The 19,087-nt window shown below is 35.7% G+C and overlaps 1 long non-coding RNA gene and 1 pseudogene across 1 annotated transcript; both read right to left on the bottom strand.

Moving 5' to 3' along the window:
- Nucleotides 1-8,691: 8,691 nt before the first annotated feature.
- LOC130460603 (uncharacterized) lies at nucleotides 8,692-12,160 on the bottom strand. Its single transcript, XR_008920458.1, has 5 exons — nucleotides 12,064-12,160; nucleotides 11,569-11,641; nucleotides 11,400-11,468; nucleotides 11,147-11,254; nucleotides 8,692-8,792 (listed from the first exon to the last, which is right to left on the bottom strand). It is a non-coding gene; the product is annotated as an uncharacterized lncRNA (long non-coding RNA).
- A 6,264-nt stretch (nucleotides 12,161-18,424) lies between these two features.
- On the bottom strand, nucleotides 18,425-19,008 carry LOC110794482 (SKP1-like protein 1A; annotated as a pseudogene).
- Between the last annotated feature and the right edge of the window lie 79 nt (nucleotides 19,009-19,087).

Raw genomic sequence — 19,087 nt, 5'->3', positions numbered from 1 at the left:
GATGTTGTTACTTTTCCGGATTTCTCTCTTCCACTTTTACGTACCTTACGATAATAATCTAAACGAAGCAATAGTAAAAAAACATTCGATCCTTTAATTCATCTTTGATGCGCAAATTAAAAATCAGTTTTATTCTCGTTACAAGAGAAGAGATTGTTGTTTATTGGATTGAATTCCTTGCGGTCTTAAATAATTGTCTCTTTCGCATTTTAAATTTTAACTAGTGCGTGGCTTTGGCGATGTCCCGATCGCTACATTGAATAGTTAATTTTTTAAATTTTTCTCGAGCTCAATATTTGACGAAATACATGTTTATAAAGTGAAAACATTCATTAAGTTCGTCAACTGCACAGACACACTACGTCATTTATCATGCCAAGTAATTTTTCAATTAGATTATCTTACACTTTGTATAATTTGTATTCTAGTGGAACTAAGTGCTTCAAAATAATAAACACCAAATTAGATATATGCAGCCATGCATTCAAGGTATTCCTAGTGGATGCTTATGAGATTTATGACATCATGCTCTTCATAGTTGTCCTAATTTATTTATTTTTCAAAATAGTCCATAGAAATTAAAAAAATCAAATAAAAATTTAGTTGGATTAGATTTCAGGTTAACATTTATTTGTAAATTAATGTGAAGAAATAAACCACAATTGGTGGTTGGTTAAGATGGTAATGAGAATTATCATCCCGACATGAACTCTAGAGTTCAAACCCCACCGTATTGATTTTTGGTTATCCATTACATGACATACCACTTGGTGACTGGTGAGTGAATGATGTGGCGTAAAGGGAAGAGTATTACGTGGCACATAGACGTTTTCTACAACGCTTTTTAATGTATTAGTATAGATTTTGACTTTAGAGAAAAATCATAGATCGAGTGGGTATTGTGTAAAAGAACTTTTAACGATTGGCATTACACAAGAGTGATTAGCGCGCGTTTGGCTATGCGTTTTATTCAAGGGTGATGATAAAGGTCGCAAGTTGCGACAACATTTAGTTGTCACAATCTTACGTGTCGCAGTTTAATTGGTACATATAGGCGCCACGTAGACTATGTGTCATCAGAATATTTTTACTATCAATTCAATATTTTTACTATGAAAATATGTAAATAAGGTAGACGATATAAATAAGGAAACAAATTAGAATATTAAGATTTTTCTACCTTTTTTGAAACATGTATAATATATTATATAAGTTAAATATTTTAGTTTCCAATTTAAATCATGACACATAAGCATGCCATGTCATCATTGTGACACGGCTTAAAGGTCGCATGTTGCGACCTTTATCATTTTCGTTTATTCAAAATGATATACATACGTACTACGTGTTCTATTGTTGCATGAATTGTGACTTCATATCTCACTTCGAGTCTTTTACCGGAAATGAAAGTGAGAATGTTGTTGGTACTCCTTAGAGCAACTCTAATGGTGAGCAACAAGGTGTTGTGATTAATTTTGCCACATTAGATTTTTAGTTATAATTAATTTAAGCTACATATTTTCACATTTGTGGGCTAGAATAACTTGTAGCTCCCTATAATATTTAATTTAAAAATTTCATTTATTTGAGCTACATTTTTTATGAGCTACCTGCCCAAAATAGCTGCAAGGTTTTAACCGCTGCATATGTCCATTGTTGCAGCAATGGCGGGCTACATGCTCACATGTTCATTTTTTTGGTGATCAGTATATTTTTTAACCATTGGAGTTACGTTGCTCTTATTGCTCTGATAATCCATCTGAATTAAGCTACTGGTAATTGGATAAGTTAATTGTCGGATTATTTCAACAAATGCTCCAACTGCGAGGCAATTAACTAGAGGCTTGTGCAGTTATGCGGATCACTAAATGGTTTACGTTAAGTACAGTTTATCTGTTATTGCAAATATGGACCTTTGCTAGGTGTGGTACTAATCCTGTATAATTGTATAAAGTACATGGTTCATTACCTCCGTCCGTTCTAGAGGTCTTTTTTAATTAGCATTGATGAAAGTGGTTATAAACTTAATTACTCCGTATAATATATTAATATCTATAAACTACTATTTCCTTGTGTAGGGTGGCGAAAGAAATACAAAATCATTAAATCAGGTATTTTTATAACATCGTTACTCCCTCCGTCCCGGAATACTTGACCTGTTTTCCTTATCGGGCCGTCCCTTAATACTTGACCTGTTTCTAAAAATGGAAATATTCTAACAATATTATATTATTTCTCACTCCACCCCTATTAACCCACCTACCCCTTACTCCATACAAAAAATAATTAAAAATTCAACCCCTACTCTCCCCCAACCCCACCTCTTAACCCACCTCCCACTAACTACATTAAAATAATACCCCACTATCAACTACTACCTATTAAATTAAATAAGTCAATTCAAGTCCCTTAAACTCTGTGCCGGTCAAACCGGGTCGAGTATTCCGGGACGGAGGGAGTATATATGTATGTACAATTGTAATTCAAATAACCACATATAAATACTCCATATTTTAGCCCTTTTATTCAATAAGTGCAATACGTGTGTATACGGCATATATTTTATACACATATATTGTATTTTATACGCATGTTGGAGGCTTGGAGCCTCTCAGTGTTCTAGACGCCGAGTGTTATCTAGGTTGCACGTAATATGATTGGATATAACGTACTGTAAAGTATAAACTCAACTTGATTTGAGTTAGGTAACAAAATCGATTCCATTTTAATTGGATGATGCATGTACTCTTTCTCAATTTTGCGTGATCTTGTACTCCTTAGTACTTAAATTGCAAATTGTCAAAAAAGAGAATAGAGTAAACTTAAAATAGAATGAGCACTAGTTTTGGGCTCGGACGATGCTCTGATTACTTAAATGATTGTAACTATGTGTTTTGTAAAAAATAACCACCATTTTTTTAATTAAAATAGTTGTTCTTTATTTTATTTTCATAACTATTTTTCGTTTACAAAAAATAACTGTGAAACATCAAACATGTGGTTCCTCCTATTACATTCAAATCTCGTTTTCTCTATAATGTGCTCAATATATAGCCTTCTTTTGTTCCAAAAGTCTCAGATTAGATTCTATTTATTTTCGCTTATTATTACTATAATAACTATATCCTTGAGAAGTTGAGAGCGATGGATAGCTCAGTTGGTTAGAGCTTTCATCCCGATTCCAGGTGATCCTGGAATCGATTCTCATCCCCGCCCTTGTGGCTCATTCGAAAAAAAAAAACTATATCCTTCAAGTATAGTAATACTTATACTAGCCAAATTCAATTACAAGTTGTTAATAGACAAATAGTCCTCTCATGCTCTAATTATGAGTACTCCTCTAATTATATGTTGAATCATTAATTCTTGTTACAATATTAAAATTAATTGTGCAAAAACGTTTAATGCATGCTATTGAATTATTGATCAATGGGTTATGGACTTATGGGTTGATATCTGAATTAGGTCCTAACTACCGTCCTAATCTAATATCCAACAACCATAATAGGGAGTAGTACATTCTTACATACCTTTGTAAATTGTGATGAAATTACATGTTTTTGTTTTTTTTCAATGATGGATATTTTACAACACACACTTGAAAAGGCCAAAGGAGCTCCTATGGTGAGAATGAATGACATATATATTCTTTAAGAAGTATCAAATAGGTTTGTCAAATTGAGTTCAAGTTAATCAATCTACGTTCGTACGGAGTATTTGAAGATCATATCCGTAATGGTTGGGGGCGTGAGAAAAGTTGATCATTACGACTTGCTCGCCTACGTTTTTTTCTTACTCATTACAACTTTTTAAAATGTCAACGTACCAAAAAGCTTGAATTATACGGCAAAAATATACTACAATATGCTACGTTATCTTTGAAAAATTGGGATAATTCTTATTGAAGTGATTTTGTTAAATACGGGTCTGGGTCGCATCCGTCATCAAGAGAGAGAGTCCACTTAACAAGTCCAAAGGAGGTTCCATCTTAAAACCATATGTCAATAAGGGGAGTAGCCTCTTGGCCTTATTAAGTGTTTAACTCTCTTCTCTTTTATCAACGTGGGACTCTCACACGTGATGTTTCATGCGTTAGATCTTAACACTTCCCATCACGTGTGAGGTCCCTTTTCAATATGGGTCACATGTGATGTTTCATGGGTCAAACACTCTCCCTCACATGGATCCTATTCAATTGCCCCAGAATATTAACTGTTCGAGCCACAAGTCGTGGGCCCCGCTATGATACCATGTTAAATACGGGTCTGGGCCGCACCCGTCATCAAGAGAGAGAGTCCACTTAACAAGTTCAAAGGAAGTTCCACCTTAAAACCACATGGCAATAAGGGGAGTAGCCCCTTAGCCTTATTAAGTGATTAACTCTCTCATCTCTTCTCAATGTGGGACACTCACATGTGTTCTTTGGGAAGGCTTTCTTCAACACTGCCCCTCACGTGTGAGGTCCACTTTTTAGTTCGGTCACATGTGATGTTTCGTGGGCCAGAGTGCGTTTCTCGACACTCCCCCTCACACGTGCCATTTTAATTTGGCCCAGAATATTAACGGTCCAAGTCGTGGGCCCGGCTCTGATACAATGTTAAATACGGGTTTGGGCCGCACCCGTCATCAAGAGAGAAAGTCCACTTAACAAGTCCAAAGGAAGTTCCACCTTAAAACCATATGGCAATAAGGGGAGTAGCCCCTTAGCCTTATTAAGTGATTAACTCTCTCATCTCTTCTCAATGTGGGACACTCACATGTGTTCTTTGGAAAGGCTTTCTTCAACACTCCCCCTCACGTGTGAGGTCCACTTTTTAGTTCGGTCACATGTGATGTTTCGTGGGCCAGAGTGCGTTTCTCGACACTCCCCCTCACACGTGCCATTTTAATTTGGCCCAGAATATTAACGGTCCAAGTCGTGGGCCCGGCTCTAATACAATGTTAAATACGGGTTTGGGCCGCACCCGTCATCAAGAGAGAAAGTCCACTTAACAAGGCCAAAGGAAGTTCCACCTTAAAATCATATGGCAATAAGGGGAGTAGCCCCTTAGCCTTATTAAGTGATTAACTCTCTAATCTCTTCTCAATGTGGGACACTCACATGTGTTCTTTGGGAAGACTTTCTTCAACACTCCCTCTTACGTGTGAGGTCCACTTTTTAGTTCGGTCACATGTGATGTTTCATGGGCCAGAGTGTCTTAACACTTCCCCTCACACGTGCCATTTTAATTTGGCCCAGAGTATTAAAGAAAGTCCCAACTGTGGGCCCGGCTCTGATACCATGTTAAATACGGATCTGAGCCGCACCCGTCACCAAGAGAGAGAGTCCACTTAACAAGATCATAGGAGGTTCCACCTTAAAACCATATGGCAATAAGGGTAGTAGCCCCTTGGCCTTATTTAGTGATTAATTCTCTTCTCTTTTGTCAATGTGGGACTCTCACACGTGATGTTTCATGGGTCAGATCTTAACAGATTCATGCTCTGAGTAATTCATCTCAATTTTGGGAATTGTTTTAAAATCCGTCTCTAATGTTCTCTTAATTAAAGGTGATTTCATTTTATTTTTGACAACTTAAAAAAATAAATGGTTTTCATATTTATGTTTTTCAGTTTTCTGGGAAAAAAAAAAACAATAACGAACAAGTGGGGAATGTTAAGAGTATAAATGTATAATTAATCCACATGTGAGTATTAGACTAGTTACGTACTCCGTAATCACCAATTGGTTTTAGGAAAGAACCCCGTCATACTTTTATGTGACCAGTCTCTCTTCTTGTATAGGTTTGTGCATAGTCTGCTAGCCCGGTGAATTTATCCATAAATCTTAAGTTGATTGTGTTAATTTTGTTCCCAATCAAATTTGTCTTTTAATTACAACTCTTTTCTAATTGTTCAATATATTGTGAATGCATTGTTCGTTGACTAGGAGGCAGCTTCCTATCTGAGATGAAGACGTTGGTTTCCTGTAAGGTACTTTCTATGCAATTATTGTTACAACTTACAACCCATGTGCTATGCAACAACAACTAACAAGCATGGTAGTCGATCCATCGAATAATTCCAAACCCAATTAGAGTACTACTTGAGTAGTATATGTTGGGAAATTCAAGTGTTTAGGGTCCATATATATATTTGTATTAATCGATTATAGTTTACATATACTTAGGGTAGAACTTCTGGTTCGGCCGCGCCCCTCACAACCGAACCTTATAGAATAATAGAAACACTGATCACATGATCGATTAACAACTAATATGTTATATCCGTTTCAAAATGATCTTTACACTTTCCGTTTTAGTCCGTTTCATAATGTTCTTACACTTTACATTATTCTACTTTTGACATGAAAATGTACTACCTTACCCTTTTTCATTGGCGGATCCAATGTATGCTGAGTGGGGTCACTTGACCCCACTTGGCCGAAAAAATTTGCATAATTTTAGTTAATTTTCGATTAATTCGTATTAAAAAGTACTTAATTTTTCAGTAATTTTGTAATAGTGACCCCACTTGGTACAATTTCTAGATCCGCCACTGCCCTTTTTACCCCACAATATTTACAATTTTCCACCTATTTTTCCTATTTTATTCATTTGTTTCTTACACCCACCCACATTTTTACATATTTCTCTTGCTTTACCCATATTTTATTGTATTCAAACATTTTTTCTACTTTTGTCTTAATAATTGTGCAAATAGTAACTATAAAGATCTTTATAAAACAGATCGATAGAGGTACGTAATATGTTGTTAATTACATACTTCCTCCGTTCCATAATGATATTTCAATTCAGAATTTTGTCATTATGACAACCAGATATAATCTTCTAAATCAATCTAGAACATACGAAAGAACATGTTCATGTGAGGTCTTGTTTGATTCGTCACAAACAAAACTTTAAGAATATCAAAATTTTATAATTTTTACTAATATATAATTGTAAATAAAATAACGGTTTTTTCATGAAATACCCCCGAGGTTTACAAAAACGCACCAAATACCCTCGCGTGTTTCGATTAACATAATATACCCCTATTTATCCGTATTGTTCATGAGATGCACCTAACAGTTAACGACGTTAGTCTACCGTTAGTGGAGTTTTACTATTTTGCCCTTAATTGTGTTATGACCCCATTTACTTACCTTCCCTTTGACAAAAACTCAAAAAAAAAAATCTCATATTCTTCTATTTCTCTCTCCTCTCCCCTGTTCTTCAAGCTTCAACCTACTCGAAACCCAGTAATTCTGGGTAGATCCTCCTGCTCTCTGGTCGCCGGCGACGTCCGATCTCCGCTCTCTGGTCGCCGGCGGAGGCCGATCTCTGGTCGCCGACAGTGATCCGGAGGATCACTTAAATCAGATGTTGATGGTGGTCGACTTGGCTTCGCGGAGGGTGGTCGTTCTCCGGTGGCCGCATTGGGAAGGTTGTCGATTCTCCGGTGGTGCGGAAGTTTCGCGGCGGTGCAAAAAACGAAGTTGTTCTTCCTCCTGCTCTCTGATAGCCGACGGCGTCCGATTTCCGTTCTCTGGTCGCCGGCGGAGGCCGATCTCGGCCCAGGGTTCAACATCCTCGGTTGCACCGTCGATTCATTGACCCACTCAAGTGCAACGAGCAATAGAGAAAGAAGGGATTCGAAGGACGAATCCCTTAGTTTCTGCAAAGGTAAGGGAGTTGAAGAAGATGAAGAGGAGAGAGAGTCTTCAAAAGTTTCTGCAATTTGAAGCACAAAAGGGTCAAAAAGTGCTGCATTTAGGGTTAGAATTGAAGCTGATTTTGACGAAATTGGGTATTTTGATTTGCAATTGAATGAAATTCGAGAAGTTGAGGGTGTTGGGAATTCGGAATTGGGAGAGTGAGTAAAATTGAGTGGAGACTGTTTGAAGAAAATTGGGAGTCAATGTAGAAGCAGACATTGATTATGGATTTATGGTGGTGGATTTCCAGAATCGAATTCTAATTCTAAGGTTTCTGACTTACTACTAAGATAGTATGAAGCACTTAGTTAAGGAATTCTCTGTAAATGTTGTTGTAAGTGTTGTTGATCTGAATATCTTTGATAAAGTGGTTTAATTATTGCAGCCTTTGTGTTTTAAGTAGCTCAATCCCGTATGTTCTTCTCTGGCACTAGTAGAAAAACATTCATTTGAGGCGTCACTTTTATATTCATTAGCGGCGTTTTAGGCGTAGCAGCAAATAGAGTGGCAGCAAATGAATGGTATTGATTTGCGGCGTTAAAAAACGCCTCAAATTAATCATTCATTTGCGGCGTAATGCAGAAAAAACGCCTCAAATGAATAGTATTGTATTGCGGCGTTTCTACCTAAACGCCTCAAACTTTGGTAAAATTGCGGGAGTTTAAACGCCGCAAATAATGTGTAACTTTTTTTGATAAATAAATATATTATTTTTATATTCAACAATCCCAAAAATATAGAACCTGTACTCACGCCACATTTATACAACGTCCAAAAGTGTCATCAACCACCAATAACTTCCAAGAAACTTTGATTTTTACATATAAGTTAAACATCATATGTTTACAAAACTAAACCACCTAATAGTTTCAAGTCTATAATAACTATATCTTTTACACTTCATACGTTACAAAATTGCACCAAAAATATAATAAGGCAATTATATATGATTTTAATAGCATGAAACATCCACAAAAAGAAATCGATGAAGCGTTAATTACACACAATGTTCGTTGAAGTATGATGCCCATTTGTCTCGTATTTCATCAAATTTCTCATCGGTGAAAGGATCTCCACTCAGTGATGTGCAAACCTAACAAAATAATATATATCATAAAATTAGTTATCTTCGGTTAGATGATCTAAAAAGTTGTTGTCTCCTAGGTCCTCGAACCATGGCTAAGCATGGAAGGGCGAAACCCTTAGAATCAAGAACCTTGACAACATGACAACAACATTATTCATGACAATAAAGCAACCAAAAATCGTGTGTCTTTCCATCAATAAAACTTAGTCCACTTAAACAATAAAGGTCATATTTTGACTGTTATAGTCATATTCATGACAATAAATGTCATACCCGCGAACTTAGATTGGTACTCTAAACCCTTTAAATGTTTAATATACTTAGTATTAGGTTACTTAGACTCATTCTCATCTACTTTGGTTAAGTTATGTGCGTTTAAGGCTTTATTGATCATTATAGGTCATATTTTGACTATTATAGTCGTTTTTGCTCCCAACTCTAACCCGTGAACTTAGATTGGTATTCTAAACCCTTTAAATGTTTAATATACTTAGTATTAGGTTACTTAGACTCATTCTCGTCTACTTTGGTCAAGTTATGCGCGTTTAAGGCTTTATTGATCATTATAGGTCATATTTTGACTGTTATAGTCGTTTTTGCTCCCAACTCAAACCCGTGAAGTTAGATTGGTATTATAAACCCTTTAAATGTTTAATATACTTAGTATTAGGTTACTTAGACTCATTCTCATCTACTTTGGTCAAGTTATGCGCGTTAAAGGCTTTATTGATCATTATAGGTCATATTTAACTGTTATAGTCGTTTTTGCTCCCAACTCTAACCCGTGAACTTAGATTGGTATTCTAAACCCTTTAAATGTTTAATATACTTAGTATTAGGTTACTTAGACTCATTCTCATCTACTTTGGTCAAGTTATGCGTGTTTAAGGCTTTAATGATCATTATAGGTCATATTTTGACTATTATAGTCGTTTTTGCTCCCAACTCTAACCCGCGAACTTAGATTGGTATTCTAAACCCTTTAAATGTTTAATATACTTAGTATTAGGTTACTTAGACTCATTCTCATCTACTTTGGTCAAGTTATGCGCGTTTAAGGCTTTATTGATCATTATAGGTCATATTTTGACTGTTATAGTCATTTTTGCTCCCAACTCTAACCCGTGAAGTTAGATTGGTATTCTAAACCCTTTAAATGTTTAATATACTTAGTATTAGGTTACTTAGACTCATTCTCATCTACTTTGGTCAAGTTATGCGCGTTTAAGGCTTTATTGATCATTATAGGTCATATTTTGAGTGTTATAGTCGTTTTTGCTCCCAACTCTAACCCGTGAACTTAGATTGGTATTCTAAACCCTTTCAATTTTTAATATACTTAGTATTAGGTTACCTCCACACTGCAACGCTGGTCAACTTTGACCAAAATCTCAAAAAAGTCAATCCTGGTCAACTTTGACCAGAACTAACATGCAATAGAATTGCTGCGTGTGTTATGTTGTGTGTGTGTTCTACTGTCTGTGTTACCTGTGTTGTGTGTTTGTGTGTGTTGTGTGTATTTCAGGTGTGTGTGTGTGATGTGTGTGTGTTCTGATGTGCTGTGTCAGATAAACGTACAGATAGCTGAAAACAAAAACAGAAGCTTGCATCTGATCACAACTAAAAGTCTAAAACTAATCAGAACTGAAAGTCTAATCAGAACAAAGCTTGAACTGATCAGAACTGAAAGTCTGAAACTGATCAGAACTGAAAGTCTGATCAGAACAAAGCTTGAACTGATCAGAATTGAAAGTCTGAAACTGGTCAGAATTGAAAGTCTGATCAGAACAAAGCTTGTGTTTTGTTTCTTTCAACTGCGCCAATATGAATATTCTCCCAGGAAACTGTCATTCCTTCTTATCTTTAACATTTGAGATTTAAATTTTCTGTTTCATGCTTAAACAGACAACTATTTTTAATTTTATGCAAGACCTGTTATCTTAGGTTCATTGGAAATCAAAGAATTATTGATGCATATAATGTGAACTCCAGTATATGACAATACTAACCATAACCATGTACTTTTGTGTGGTGTTAAGAAATTAGTAAACAGATACAAACTGTAAACCATGTACTTCTGTGTGGTGCTTGTTAAATCAAAATATCAAATTCAAAGAGCTCGATCAGTTCGCATGGTTAAGCAATATAATAAGGCACTCGGGTATTATTAGCAGTCTATGGTCAATTCTTGGATAAGAATATGAAATATCTCCTTGAAGTCCAGAAGTAATACTAACATACTATAATTGTAGTTGTAGCATTAGCTTCAGCCCATTACCAGAACTGAGCATACGTTATATCCCAATGATTACTAGTTTACTACACTACATAATTATGAAATACAATCTCCAGAAAGTTACCTCTCCCGTAAAATATACAGGACGCCCTTCTTTTGCTGCTTTGATTGCGTCAAACTTGCTTCCGTTGGCCTCCCTTATTCTTTGAGCAGCCCACTGAGATGGAACACCCTGCAGAATCGAAAACATTAATCATGATTATCATGAAATCTTTGCTAGACATGCAGAAGCAAGCATTTATGCTCCAATGTATGCATGCGGGCGGCTTGTTTTTATTATTTTAAAAAAAATCTATACTGATAGAGACTAAACTTACTTGGCAGTAAATCACCTCATGAAGTATCGCATATAGTGGGTTCGTGTTGAAACCCCCCCAATTATCAAACTGCCATCCATGAAAGTTTCAAGCAAATAATTGTCATACCAAGTAAATAATAGAGTCATTGTACTTGAATTACAACCTTACAGGTATTGGTTGTACTTACTGCATTCAGAAAGTAATAACTGAGTTGCTTTTGTGCACCTGGAGTTATAACAGGATCCCAGGCTCTCTTAAGCCTGTGAAAAACAGAGGAATTAAGGGAACGAACAAAGAAAAGAAGAAATTGGGAAGACTAAAGAATTACGGTATATAATTAGGGTCATTAATTTTTATGACTAAATAGTGACAAGGAGCTCAACAATTAGTATGCAAACTACACAGGCAGAGATCTCAAAATAGAATAAAAAGATGACATGAATCCTAAATACCTAGGATCAAAAGAATAGAAAACACACACGAACATTCTTTTGTTTACTCTATAAATACACTTCTTTCCACTAGACTGTGAAAAGTTGGATCAAGCATGGAAAGGTTATGAGGAACAAATACTAGTTAAAACTTAGTTAAGATAAACAATACATGGAACATTGCAAAATATACAGCGTCTGTACTCGCAAACTATGCATGAAATCATGCAAAACAATCAAGAGACAAGTACCTAAGTCAATTTACACCTGACCCAAGATAGTCCAAGGCCCAGCTTCTGGAACAATGCTCTCTCTAATGAATTCAGCATTGTTCACAATGTTGTCTGCACGAAATTTTTTCAAATATTCAGCCAGATCTTTTGCAGATTTCATTTGCCGCGTAGAAGATGTGTTCAGGGGAGTTGACAAGCCTGTTCCACACTGTATAAAAACTGCATCAGGTAACTCCAATAGGAAGCCAAGAACCATAACCTAATCCTAATAACAGTATTTGCAAATGAAGCTTCCTAAAAGTGAGCATACTTCAAGAAAAAAGTAGCATTGCAATTTTGCAATTAACCCCCTTAAAATCTCAACTAACACAATTTCTATTTAATTAACCAACAGTCAAAAAAAATAAACCTAGTTGTATCATAATAGATGATCATAACACAAAATAGTTTCCATTTCAGAAACTAATGGGTCTAAATGAAGCAAAATGTTCACGAAGCAAAACTAATAGGTATAACTGTGATAAAATGGTGAAGAAAAATGTTCATGTGAAGTAACTCTTAAACATGTCAAGTTTAACATTTCATGGGGTTTATCCGCTAATCAGAATGATCCATGTATCACATTCCATCATAATTTGCCAAAATGAAAGCTTAGTGTGATTATACATAATGATAATATAAACAAGTGAACAAGTCAGAATAATAGCCAGAAATAACTATCTTACTTGAAGTGTTTGATGCACCAACTTCATCAACTGACAAGCAGCAAGGGACACTATACACCTCTCTGACGAAAAAAGCAAATTGACAGCACAATCATTGTATGTGTTATTTATGAACTTAGGTCCTTTGCTGCTAAACTCCTGAGAGCTAATTGTTAGTACGTAATTCCAGCAGATGAGCACAAAGATATAAGACAGGTTGAATGAGACTTACTTCTGGAACAGTAAAGTCACATCGTAGAATCAACTGTCTAGCATTTGCCAGCATTTCTCTCTTTAATCTTTCATCATTCTTATCAGATTCAGAAATGAACATAACCTCCTTTAAAACAGTCTCAAATTCAGAAGAAAAGTTCATGATCTTCTGAAAATCAACTAACTTTGAAGCATCATCATCTGGATTCATATAAACTGTATTATTTTCTGAGGCACTTCTTTTGATCCATTGCAGATAATTGAAACAAGTCAAGTGTTTTTGAAAGAAGCAATTGAAGCAGATAGAATGCGCAACATGACTTTCAAAAGGAAGAATACACATTCAGAAACAGATTGGTCTAGCACTAATGAAAACAGGCTGATTCTAAAAGGTTTATCTGATGATAATGCAGATGTACTTATTGTTGATGGGGCATGGAAAAACTTAAAGAAGAAAGGGAGTATGATTGCTGCAGTAGGATGGGGTATAGAAGTAAATGGAAGAATTGTGTGTGCAGATGGTCAGAGAGTACAAGCAGTAAATGCTGGACAATCTAAAATGAAGGCAATTTTGGCTGGTATGCAGAAAGCTGTATCTCTTCAAGTTCGATGTTTAACAATTCTCACTGATTGGTACAACAGTATTAAAGCATTAAGGGAGTTTCCTGAATGTAGATTAGAACTGGTTTCAATTTGCAGTGAGATTAGAATGATAGCTGATAGTTTTGAACACTGCTCCATTGTCAAATGTAGTAGAAATAGAGTTAAGTTTGCCCATGATCTGGCTCAAAAAGCTAGAAAATATGGGTGATTCTTCCTTTGTGTGCTTGTATCTTCTACCAAAAAAAAACAGAGCAGCCTTCTCCTGGCAAAGACCAGTTAATAGACAACACCTGAATCAGTTTAAAGCCAATAAAACCTAGGGTCATATTAGCTCTCCTCAGAGCTAGTCTCATATATCAGGCCATTATCCAGCTGATATAAACCAGTTTAAAGCTAATAAAACCCTGTAAACAGTAGTCAAAGTGTACTGGCGTTATATACAACACCCATGAATAACCTAGGAGCATAAAGGCAAAGGGGGCATGCTGTCACAAATCACAAATAATAAAGCTCTAAATTATTCTGGGACTTGTCCGCAGTAAAGCTTAGCCTACATTAGAACTAATGAGAGGAGGTAGGTGAAGCTTTTGGATGCTATTAAAGGGGAAATCCATAGTTTGGGAGTCATCTAAGTAGGACATGGAAAGTAATAAGTTAGAGACAGAAGTACAACACAGCACCATGCAACCAATTGGTAATTGTATCTTGCCAAAGACCACCCAAGAAAGACGTTCCTAGCTGAAACATAGTAGATAAATAATACGAAAAGAAGTGTAAAAGTTATCTAAATCTATACCAGCAATAACTTGTGCATAACAGCAGATGCTACAACTTAGAACAACAACAACATCAACAACAGATTGTGCATAGCAGCAACAACATCTCATAATAACAGCATAGTATAACAACAACAACAACAGATAGCAACAACACAGTATAGTAGAAGCAACAATACATCAGACATCAACATCACAATACATCAGAAGCAACAAATGCCAATCTATTTCAGGAGTTGTTTAATTTCTTCAAATCTCTACAATATGCTGCTCAAAACTAAACCAGAAAAGCTGGTAATTGAGTTCTTTTGTCCTACAGTGAGCTAGTATGATACTCCTACGTATGCAATCAAAATTTAGCAACCTCCAACAATAAATAAAGATAGGTTCTAATAAACTTCTTCCACAATAAGACTTCTAGCTAAAGAGCAGACTCAACTATCTGAACTGCGACCTACTTTACACAGAGAGATGAGGGACACACCCTTTGTCGCCTTCTGAAAATTGATTAGTCAGGTGTGTTTCTGGGCTAAGATTCAACGAAGTAGCAAGACTTATCACCTACCACAAGACACTTTTTCCCCTTCCTGGTAAAGATACTAAAAATTTAAGCACCGCCAAGATACATTTATAAAACAAGGGGATTGAAACCTCAGATTTAAGCTAAGTGTATTACTCTATACTCTTGTATTGCCGACGTCTAGTTCCAAAGAGCAACAATGAACAATATAACCGTGTAATATAACTCATATGTTCCTCAACAATAACAATCAAACAACAGTGTCCAACACTACCACTACAATATCAAAACTTAATATACTACAGTATGTACATACATTCTTTAGACTTTATATCACCATAATCAGTAGTCGTACAAGAAAAAGTTGTATAAGTCCAAATTTTCTCAATCATTTGATTGTTTAATTTTAATCACCTAAAGTAGAACTAAGTACTTGCTAAATCACCATAATTTAGTGTATTGAAAAGATCCAACAGCAAGAGATAATGAAAGTTGAAACAAAATAACGATACCATAACAACTCACTCAAGTTAATTATCAGAACAACAAAAATTAATAACTTCAATTTAAAAATTCACCTTCTGAATTATATTATAGCACTTGATGTTGCAACAACCTCCCTGATTTCTGCACTCATTTCAAACCAAACCCAGAAAATATAAATAGACAATTAAAGTAAAACTCATGTTTTAGCAAGTAAAAGTATGTCTTATTGGAATAAAACTCGTGTTTCTATCAAATTTGAGGTCCTCTTTCTTCCAAGCACCTGACCTAAAAATCAAATTTTCATAATAAATTAGACACACGAAATTACCTGACCTCAAATTCGAAGGATTTTTAAGGTTTTTAAGCGAAAATTTGAAATTGATAATTAGGGTTTTACAGCTTCAGCGGGAGAGAGGAGAGGGGAGAGCAAGAGAGAAATGATTCGATAATTCAAACATATTCATGTAAAATTGAGAGACTGAAACAAGGGGAATATAGTAATTGAACGGAAAAAATGGCGAGGAGGAGAGACGAGTGGAAGCATAATTTACCTTTAGTAAGAACGGCGACGGTGGATATGAGTTCGAAGGCCAGAGAATGACGGTGGAGATGAATCTCAAGCTTCATTTTTCCGGCGAGACTCGCTGGTGAAGAAAGAATTCAAAGTCAGACCCAGTTTAGGGAGGAGGTTTTATGAAATAACGAGAACCTAAACAAAGAATTATGCGCGGGGTGAAATTTTGTTCCTGCATTGGAAGCTAGAACACTGCAGCGTTATACATGAAGACGCCGCTAACTAAAAATTAACACCGATTTGAGGCGTTATAATTAAAACTAACGCCGCCAATGAATGCTCCTTCACCTGATTCCTCCATTTTATCATTTAGTTAGAGGCGTTTTTAAATTAACGCCACTAACGCATAGCAGCAAATAAATATTTTTCTACTAGTGTGGGTCCGCCCTTCTTGTTTCTCCAATCTCAGTCCAATTTGTGGGCAATTAGTGTGAATGGAAGTAATTGATATTTCGAATTTGATTGTTTGCACGTTGATTCTTATGTTGGCGGTTGTAGAACAATGGAGTGCACCGGAGAAGATGGATCAGGAAAAGAGAAGGAAGGGATGGAGAGAAAAGAAAAGAAAAAAAAAAGCAGTTTGGATATTTAGTGAAACTTAGTTTACAAATAGGTGTATATTGTGCAATAAGTTTAAAAATAGGGGCATTCTGTGAATTATAAACATGACTTAACGGAGGACTAACGGAAGGTCGGATTAGGGGTATTTGGTGCAAACTTAGGCAAAAATAGGGGTATATTATGTGATTCGAAAGACACGAGGGTATTTGGTGCGTTTTTGCAAACCTCGGGGGCATTTCATGAAAAAACCGATAAAATAAATTGTGCATTGGTGAACGTGCATGAAAAGTAGGAACTGAAACATAATTATAGAACGAAGGAATTAGTACTCCGTATCTAAGTTTCCGAAATGTTGCCATTGGTGGATTGGTTAGACATATACTTCAACAAGATTAGGTAAGTTAGTTTTAGGTGAAATAACGTACGGAAATTGTAGTATAAATTTACAGTTTCTTACATTCATTCACTTTTATTTAAAAATAACTACACCCAAAGCAACCCCCTAAGATGAGAACATTAAAACAACAAGTGGATAGGTTGCTTCAAGGCTTTAATCTTTTAGTCCCTCACAACTCACAAGTATTCCTTTTTTTTTTTAAAAAAAAATATTATAAATTTACTTACTCGTTAATAGTCAAAACAAATGTAATCATTAATCAAAGGCGTAATATGAATAATTGACAAAATTAAAGTTAGTTTTCATAAAGTAATTATTAAATCATTTACCTAAAGCAAATAATTCCCAACTAATAAAGCAAACAAATTCATGACAATTATTAAGGCCAAAGTTTAGGATGTCACCTAAATTTACCAACCTTAAATCGAGTTTTCTTTATTTTTGTGACTTGTGATAAATTAAACATTGTCATCTTTGGGTAACTTGAAATGCAAGAAATTGGTTGAAAAGTGTAGTGGGCCAATATTGAATGGAGACATTCATGCCGGTGAAAGCACTAGTGCACTACTACTCTTTATTTTGGGCCTAAAGGCCCACCATAAAGGCCCACCATAGACCACTCTTCAATCATACCATCATTCACATACATGATGATGGTATTGATACCATCCAAAGACGCCCAAGCCATGCATGCATGAGCTAGGTTATTAATTTGTTGTGAAAGGGGGAAAAAAACTTATCAACGACATTATCGATCTCGTCAACCTTCTTCACCGTTTAACGGAGCGTTGTTGGCGGTGGTTGAAACCGGTGGCCGGCTACAAGTTTATTTCACGTACTTTAACAATGATCTGTTTGTTTTTGTTTCTCTAGTTTTATGTATATAATAACATTATTGGCCTTCGTGTTCCTTGTGTTTTCTTTCATCTTGCATCCTCGTTTTCATTTTCTAAGTTTTCTTTGTTTAACAAATCCTTTTAATATTCTCGTTTTTTTTCCGCAGACGGTTGTTCCTTAAACATAATGGTTTATTTTGTCAGAGCTAGAAATTATTTTTAGACTATAGCTTTGTTGTTGTATGTTGGTGTTTTTCTTGTTTCGTCAAACGTGTCTAAGAAAGAATTCTTATCAACAACGCACATATCAAAGGCTCCATACTTGATACTTCCATGCCAAAGACGCACATGAGCTAGGGTTTTTAATTAATTTGTTGTTAAAGAGAAGAAAGAAAAAAAAAAACTTATCACGAATCTACCCAACTCGTCAACCTTCTTCACCGGCAGTCGTTGTTGACGATGGTTGAAACCGGTGGCCCGCTACAAGTTTAGTTTCACGTAATTTTTCAATATTACGACTAGTTTTTAATTATGCGCAATAGCACATATTTTAAAAAATAATTAAATAGATAAATTCCTTTGAATATAATTAATAAGCCTAATCTTCTGTCCTATAATATGTGTACCATAGTACTACTTGTGTGTGTAACATACATCAGAAAATATTCCTAAAGTGTGGAAATTAAATACTAGCTTAGGGCCTTAGGTATTAAGATAACGATATCATTAGTAGCAAAACCGGCATAGTTATCCTTTAACAAGCAAGTACTAAACAAGCCGAATGCACAAAATATTTCGATTTTTAGTGTAATTACTAGTAATAATTCATAATTACAAAGTGAGTCCTACTACATATACAGACATTGTAGAGAAGCTAGGTTGCAGTAACGTAACGTTCTTTACTCCTAATCTCCTCTTCCTCCTCGGGGGTGGAGTCGTTCTCGATATTGAATGTCTTTCGGCTTTTCAAAACCTTTGATCAAATCGGCGACAGTTTGGAAGGTCGAGTCCAACAGACTCTTGATATCCAGCAACCAACATGAGATCGAAGATTGTATCATCTTGCTCAACTTTAACTCCTTCATCTTCATCATCATCAGTAGCAGAGTAAACATGCTTCTTACAGTACTCAATCACATTTGACAAGATCATGCTGGTGACCACATTCAGCAGAGGAATAATCGACGTGTAGTTATCATCTTCAATTACGTGCACGACTTTCTCGTAGATGTTGAGTTCCTCTTTGTCGGATGATTTCAGGATCACCTTCTTCGATGATGTAGCTTCCATTGTTGTGTTTTACTTGAGGAGAAAGAAAAACAAGAACGAGAAGAAAACAAAAACCCTAGAGGATTGATAAACAACAAGAGAA

The sequence above is a fragment of the Spinacia oleracea genome, chromosome 5 (genome assembly GCF_020520425.1).
Source record: "Spinacia oleracea cultivar Varoflay chromosome 5, BTI_SOV_V1, whole genome shotgun sequence".
Classification (NCBI taxonomy): domain Eukaryota; kingdom Viridiplantae; phylum Streptophyta; class Magnoliopsida; order Caryophyllales; family Amaranthaceae; genus Spinacia; species Spinacia oleracea.
This window is presented reverse-complemented; position numbering and strand designations above follow the sequence as displayed.